This window comes from Schistocerca cancellata, chromosome 11 (genome assembly GCF_023864275.1).
Source record: "Schistocerca cancellata isolate TAMUIC-IGC-003103 chromosome 11, iqSchCanc2.1, whole genome shotgun sequence".
Lineage (NCBI taxonomy): Eukaryota > Metazoa > Arthropoda > Insecta > Orthoptera > Acrididae > Schistocerca > Schistocerca cancellata.
The window spans coordinates 118096030-118102826 of record NC_064636.1 but is presented as its reverse complement, the minus strand read 5'-3'; positions in this window follow the sequence as shown (position 1 = coordinate 118102826).

The following is a 6797-nucleotide window of genomic DNA, read 5'->3' as shown; positions in this document are numbered from 1 at the left end:
CTTAATGTCTCATTGAATTTATTATTGTAACAAACGAGGCACCTTTTCAGCCATACAAACGATGAAGTATCCGAATTGCAAAACTTCTCTCTTTTGGTATGTACTTCCTAGTTTTGTATTTTGTATTTTAAAACACAGCTATATCAGATATGAATGACCTACCTAAATTACAAAATGTGCTAACTTGTTTGCTCTTCACAGCAGAGTGATATGGTCATATGGCAGGATGGCTTAATGTCTCATTGAATTTATTATTGTAACAAGTGAGACACCTCTTCAGCCATTTATACGATGGAGTATCTGAACTGAAAAACTTATTTGTTTTTGTAAGTACTTCCTCGTTTTATATTTTTTATTGTAAGACACAGCTATTTCTGTTATGAATGACCTACCTAAATTACAAAATGTAGTAACTTGTTTGCTTTTCACAGCAGAGTGATATGGTCATATGGCAGGAAGGCTTAATGTCTCATTGAATTTATTATTGTAATAAAGGTGACACCTCTGCAGCCATACAAACGATGAAGTATCCCAACTGTAACACTTACCTTTTTTGGTAACTACTTCCTCGTTTTATTTTTTTTATTGTAAGACACAGCTTTTTCAGGTATGGATGACCTACCTAAATTACAAAGTGTACTAACCTGTTTGCTCTTCAGAGCAGAGTGATATGGTCATATGGAAGGAAGGCTTAATGTCTCATTGAATTTATTATTGTAACAAATGTGTCACATCTTCATCAATAGAAACGATGAAGTATCCGAACTGAAAAACTTATCTGTTTTGGTAAGTACTTCCCCGTTTTTAATTTTTTATTGTAAGACACAGGTATTTCAGATATGAATGACCTACCTAAATTACAAAATGTAGTAACCTGTTTGCTCTTCACGTATTGTGTTCGAGTATAATGACTTCTCTAAAGACGAGAAATCTAATCTGTAGGAATCAGCATGGGTTTAGAAAAAGACGGTCATGTGAAACCCAGCTCGCGCTATTCGTCCACGAGACTCAGAGGGCCATAGACACGGGTTCACAGGTAGATGCCGAGTTTCTTGACTTCCGCAAGGCGTTTGATACAGTTCCCCACAGTCATTTAATAAACAAAGTAAGAGCATATGGACTATCAGACCAATTGTGTGATTGGATTGAAGGGTTCCTAGATAACAGGACGCAGCATGTTATTCTCAACGGAGAGAAGTCTTCTGAAGTAAGAGTGATTTCAGGTGTGTTGCAGGGTTGTGTCATAGGACCGTTGCTATTCACAATATACATAAATTACCTGGTGGATGACATCGGAAGTTCACTGATGCTTTTTGCAGATGATGCTGTGGTGTATCGAGAGGTTGTAACAATGGAAAATTGTACTGAAATGCAGGAGGATCTGCAGCGAATTGACGCATGGTGCAGGGAATGGCAATTGAATCTCAATGTAGACAAGTGTAATGTGCTGTGAATACACAGAAAGATAGATCCTTTATCATTTAGCTACAAAATAGCTGGTCAGCAACTGGAAGCAGTAAATACTATAAATTATCTGGGAGTACGCATTAGGAGTGATTTAAAATGGAATGATCATATAATGTTGATTGTCGGTAAAGCAGATGCCAGACTGAGATTCATTGGAAGAATCCTAAGGAAAAGCAATCCGAAAACAAAGGAAGTAGGTTACAGTACGCTTGTTCGCCCACTGCTTGAATACTGCTCAGCAGTGTGGGATCCGTACCAGGTAGGGTTGATACAAGACATAGAGAAGATCCAACGGAGAGCAGCGCGCTTCGTTACAGGATCATTTAGTAATCGCAAAAGCGTTACGGAGATGATAGATAAACTCCAGTGGAAGACTCTGCAGGAGAGACGCTCAGTAGCTCGGTACAGGCTTTTGTCAAAGATTTGAGAACATACCTTCACCGAAGAGTCAAGTAGTATATTGCTCCCTCCTACGTATATCTCGCGAAGAGACCATGAGTATAAAATCAGAGAGATTAGAGCCCACACAGAGGCATACCGACAACCACGAACAGTGCGAGACTGGAATAGAAGGGAGATCCGATAGAGGTACTGAAGGTACCCTCCGCCACACACCGTCAGGTGGCTTGCGGAGTAAGGATGTAGATGTAGATGTAGAGTGATATGGTCATATGGATGGATGGCTTAATGTCTCATTGAATTTATTATTGAAACAAATGAGACACTACTTCAGCCATGCAAACGATGAAGTATCCGAAGTGAGAAACTTATCTGATTTGGTAAGTACTTCCTCATTTTTTATTTTTTTATTGTAAGACACAGCTATTTCAGATATGAATGACCTACCTTAAATACAAAATGTATTAACCTGTTTGCTCCTCACAGCGGAGAGATATGGTCATATAGCAGGAAGGCTTAATGTCTCATTGAATTTGTCATTGTAACGAAAGAGACAGCTCAGCAGCCATACAAACGATGAAGTATTCGAACTGCAAAACGTCTCTGTTTTCGTAAGTACTTCCTCATTATATTTTTTATTTTTTCATTGTGTGACACAGATATTTCATATATGAATGACCTACGTAAATTACAAATTGAACTAACCTGTTTGCTCTTTACAGCAGAGTGATATGGACATATGGAAAGAATGCTTAATGTCTCATTGTATTTATTATTGTAACAAATGAGACCCCTCTTCAGCCATACAAACGATGAAGTATTAGAACTGAAAAACGTATCTGTTTTGGTAAGTACTTCCTCGTTATATATTTTTTATTGTAAGACACAGATATTTCAGATATGAATGACCTTCCTAAATTACAAAATGTACTAAGTTGTTTGCACTTCACAGCACAGAGATATGGTCATATGGCAGGAAGGCTAAATGTCTCATTGAATTTATTATTGTAACAAACGAGACACCTCTTCAGCCATACAAACGATGAATTATCCGAACTGCAAAACTTCTCTCTGTAGGTAAAAACTTCCTCGTTCTATATTTTTTTTTGTAAGACACAGCTGTTTCAGATATGAGTGACTACCTAAATTACAAAATGTACTTACCTGTTTGTTCTTTACAGCAGGGTGATATGGTCATATGGCAGGAAAGCTTAATGTACATTGTATTTATTATTGTAACAAACGAGACACCTCTTCAGCCACACAAACGATGAAGTTTCCAAACTGCAATATTTCTCTTTTTTGGTAAGTACATCCTCGTTTTATATTTTTTATTGTAAGGCTCAGCTATTTCAGATATGGATGATTTACCTAAATTTCAAAATTTACTAACCTGTTTGCTCTTCAGAGCACAGTGATATGGTCATATGGGAGGAAGGCTTTATGTCTCATTGAATTTATTATTGTAACAAACGAGGCACCTTTTCAGCCATACAAACGATGAAGTATCCGAACTGCAAAACTTCTCTCTTTTGGTAAGTACTTCCTTGTTTTATATTTTGTATTTTAAAACACAGCTATATCAGATATGAATGACCTACCTAAATTAAAAAATGTACTAACTTGTTTCCTCTTCACAGCAGAGTGATATGCTCATATGGCAGGAAGGCTTAATGTCTCATTTAATTTTTTATTGTTACATACGAAACACCTCTTCAGTTATACAAACTATGGAGTATCAGAAATGCAAAACTTCTCTGTTTTGGTAAATACTTCCTCGTTCTATATTTTATATTGTTAGACTCTGCTATTTCAGATATGAATGACCTACCATAATTACAATATGTAGTAACCTGTTTGCTCTTCACAGCAGAGTGATATGGTCATATGGCAAGAAGGCTTAATGTCTCATTGAATTTATTATTGTAACAAGTGAGACAACTCTTCAGCCATTTAAACGATGGAGTATCTGAACTGAAAAACTTATCTGTTTTGGTAAGTACTTCCTCGTTTTATATTTTTTATTGTAAGACGCAGCTATTTCTGATATGAATGACCTACCTAAATTACAAAATGTAGTAACCTGTTTGCTTTTCACAGCAGAGTGATATGGTCATATGGCAGGAAGGCTTAATGTCTCATTGAATTTGTTATTGTAACAAAGGAGACACCTCAGCATCCATACAAATGATGAAGTATCCCAACTGTAACACTTACCTCTTTTGGTAACTACTTCGTCGTTGTATATTTTTTATCGTAAGACACAGCTTTTTCAGGTATGGATGACCTACCTAAATTACAAAATGTACTAACCTGTTTGCTCTTCAGAGCAGAGTGATACGGACATATGGCAGGAACGCTTAATGTACATTGTATTTATTATTGTAACAAATGAGACACCTCTTCAGCCATACAAACGATGAAGTATTAGAACTGAAAAACGTATCTGTTTTGGTAAGTACTTCCTCGTTTTATATTTTTTATTGTAAGACACAGCTATTTCAGATATGAATGACCTACCTTAATAACAAAATGTACTAATCAGTTTGCTCTTCACAGTAGGGTGACATGGGCATATGGCACGAAGGATTAATGTCTCATTGAATTTATTATTGTAACAAAAGAGACACCTCTTCAGCCATACAGATGATGAAGTATCCGAACTGCAAAACTTCTGTCTTTCGGAAAGATCTTCGTCATTTTATATTTTTTATTGTATGACACATCTATTTCAGATATGAATGACCTACCTAAATTACAAAACGTACTGAGCTGTTTCCCCTTCACAGCAGAGTGATATGGTCATATGGGAGGAAGGCTTAATGTCTCATTGAATTTATTGTTTGAACAAACAAGACATCTCTTCAGCCATACAGACAATGAAGTATCCAAACTGCAAACTTCCCTCTTTTGGTAAGTACTTCCTCCTTTTATATTTTTTATTCTGAGACACAGCTATTTCAGATATAAATGACGTACCTTAATTACAGAAGGTACTATTCTGTTTGCTCTTGACATCAGGATGATATGGTCATATGGCAGAAAGTTTTAATGTCTCATTGAATTTACTATTGTAACAAACGAGACACCTCTTCAGCCACACAAAAGATGAAGTTTCCAAACTGCAAGACTTCTCTCTTTTGGTAAGTACTTCCTCGTTTTATATTTTTTATTGTAAGACACAGCTATTTCAGATATGGATGATTTACCTAAATTTCAAAATTTACTAACCTGTTTGCTCTTCAGAGCAGAGTGATATGGTCATATGGAAGGAAGGCTTAATGTCTCATTGAATTTATTATTGTAACAAACGAGGCACCTTTTGAGCCATACAAACGATGAAGTATCCGAACTACAAAACTTCTCTCTTTTGGTAAGTACTTCCTTGTTTTATATTTTATATTTTAAAACACAGCTATATCAGATATGAATGACCTACCAAAATTACAAAATGTGCTAACTTGTTTGCTCTTCACAGCAGAGTGATATGGTCATATGGCAGGAAGGATTAATGTCTCATTTACATTTTTATTGTAACATACGAAACACCTCTTCAGTTATACAAACGATGGAGTATCAGAAATTCAAAACTTCTCTGTTTTGGTAAATACTTCCTGGTCCTGTATTTTATATTGTTAGACTCCGCTATTTCAGATATGAATGACCTACCTTAATTACAAAATGTAGTAACCTGTTTGCTCTTCACAGCAGAGTGATATGGTCATATGGAAGGATGGCTTAATGTCTCATTGAATTTATTATTGAAACAAATGAGACACCCCTTCAGCCATACAAACGATGAAGTATCCGAAGTGAGAAACTTATCTGTTTCGGTAAGTACTTCCTCATTTTATATTTTTTTTATTGTGAGACACAGTTGTTTCAGATATGAATGACCTACCTTAATTACAAAATGTATTAAACTGTTTGCTCTTCACAGCGGAGAGATATGGTCAAATGGCAGGAAGGCTTAATGTCTCATTGAATTTGTCATTGTAACGTAAGTGGCAGCTCAGCAGCCATACAAACGATGAAGTATTCGAACAGCAAAACTTCTCTGTTTTGGTAAGTACTTCCTCGTTTTATTTTCTTTATTTTTTTATTGTGTGACACAGATATTTCATATATGAATGACCTATCTAAATTACAAAATGTACTAACCTGTTTGCTCTTCACAGCAGAGTGAAGTATGGACATATGGCACGAAGGCTTAATGTCTCATTGTATTTATTATTGTAACAAATGAGACACCTCTTCAGCCATACAAACGATGGAGTATTAGAACTGAAAAATGTATCTGTTTTGGTAAGTACTTCCTAAATTACAAAATGTACTAACCTGTTTGCGCTTCACAGCACAGAGATATGGTCATATGGCAGGAAGGCTAAATGTCTCATTGAATTTATTATTTTAACAAACGAGACACATCTTCAGCCATACAAACGATGAATTATCTGAACTGCAAAACTTCTCTCTGTAGGTAAAAACTTCCTCGTTTTTTATTTTTTTTTGTAACACACAGCTGTTTCAGATATGAGTGACTACCTAAATTACAAAATGTACTAACCTGTTTGTTCTTTACAGCAGGGTGATATGGTCATATGGCAGGAAAGCTTAATGTACATTGTATTTATTATTGTAACAAACGAGACACCTCTTCAGCCATACAAACGATGAAGTATCCGAACTGCAAAACTTCTCTCTTTTGGTAAGTACTACCTCGTTTTTTATTTTTTTATTGTAAGACACAGCTATTTCAGGTATGGATGACCTACCTTAATTACAAAATGTACTAATCTCTTTGCTCTTCACAGTAGGGTGATATGGGCATATGGCAGGAAGGATTAATGTCTCATTGCATTTATTATTGTAACAAACGAGACACCTCTTAAGCCAGACAAATGATGAAGTATCTGAACTGCAAAACTTCT